The following is a 1827-nucleotide window of genomic DNA, read 5'->3' as shown; positions in this document are numbered from 1 at the left end:
TTTCGTGGAACGACTATCATACTGTTGATAAGCTACATGACCAAAAGTATGTGGACACCTGCTCGTTGAATATCTCATTCCAAAATCATAGGTATTAATATGGAGTTGGTCCCCCTTTGCTACTATAAAAGCCTCCACTCTTCTGGGAAGGCTTTCCACTACATGTTGGAACATTACTGTGGAGACTTGCTTTCATTCAGCCACAAGAGCATTAGTGAGGTTGGGCACTGATGTTGGGCGATTAGGCCTGGCTCGCAGTCGGCGTTCCAATTCATCCCAAAGGTGTTCGATGGAGTTGAGGTCAGGGCTCTGTGCAGACCAGTCAAGTTCTTCCACACCAATCTCGACAAACCATTTCTGTATGGGCCTCGCTTTGTGCATGGGGGCATTGTCATGCTGAAACAGGAAAGGGCCTTCCCCAAACTGTTGCCACAATGTTGAGAGCACAGAGTTGTCTAGAATATCATTGTATGCTGTATCGCTAAGATTTCTCTTCACTGGAACTTAGGGGCCTGGCCTCAACCATGAAAAAAGAGCCCCAGACCATTATTCCTACTCCACCAAACTTTACAGTTGGCACTACACATTCGGGCAGGTAGCTTTCCTCCAAACCCAGATTTGTCCGTCAGACTGCCAGATGGTGAAGCGCGATTCATCACTCCAGAGAATGTATTTCCACTGCTTCAGAGTTCAACGGCAGTGAGCTTTACACCAGTCCAGCTGACGCTTGGCATTGGGCATTGTGATCTTAGGCTTGTGTGCGGCTGCACGGCCATGGAAACCCATTTCATTAACCTTCAGACAAACAGTTATTGAGCTGACAAAGGCAGTTTGGAACTCGATAGTGAGTGTTGCAACCGAGGACAGACGATTTGTACGTGCTTCAGCTCTCGGCGGTCCCGTTCTGTGAGCTTGTGTGGCCTACCACTTCATGGCTGAGCAGTTGTCGCTCCTAGACGATTCCACTTCAAAATAACAGCACTTACCTGCAGCTCTAGCAGGGCACACATTTGATGAACTGACTTGTTGGAAAGGTGGCATCCTATGTCAGTGCCACATTGAAAGTCACTGAGCTCTTCAGTAAGGCCATTCTACTGCCAATGTTTGTCTATGGGGCTGCTGTGGCTTGAATTTATACACCTGTCAGCATTGAGTGTGGCTGAAATAGCCGAATCCAATCATTTGAAGGGGTGTTCACATACTTGTATGTATGTTTATATATAGTTTACCTAAACATTATATTTAACAGTTTTATGAGCTGTAAATAAAAGGCTAAATGTTTCCGTTCTAGCTTTTAAATCTTAATTTAATATGTTTCCACCAGGGTGATAAATCAAACTAAGCAAATCACGAGGTAACGGCCAACTCCGTCACAAGCATGAGGTGAGGAGACAGTTCAGATGTGTTTACAAGCTAAATAATATAAACAATAGGTGAACATATATATACAGTTGTTGATGAGGATTAATGTCACTAAAATGGAACTTAATAAGGTCATATTAGATTTAATTAAAACTATTTCATGGTGTTGGGGCAACATGGATTCCACTACAGTATTTCAGAGTCAGTGGTAGTAACATTGGAATCAATTAGATTAAACAAACTTTTGATATTGGTAATGAAATTTCTAATTAATGTTAATTCACTGAAATTCAATTCGGAGACAAACATTAAAAAGTAATGTAATGGGAGTGTGGTGCTCCTGGAAGTGGGAGGTGCTAGTGATACACAGAAATAAACACCTCTCTCATCCAACTCATTTCCTTTCCCAGAGTGGTCCATAATTAACTTTTGCCTGGTTGGCACTTCCAACCAGATATAAGGAGG

The sequence above is a fragment of the Salmo salar genome, chromosome 12 (genome assembly GCF_965601325.2).
Source record: "Salmo salar chromosome 12, fSalSal1, whole genome shotgun sequence".
Lineage (NCBI taxonomy): Eukaryota > Metazoa > Chordata > Actinopteri > Salmoniformes > Salmonidae > Salmo > Salmo salar.
This window is presented reverse-complemented; position numbering follows the sequence as displayed.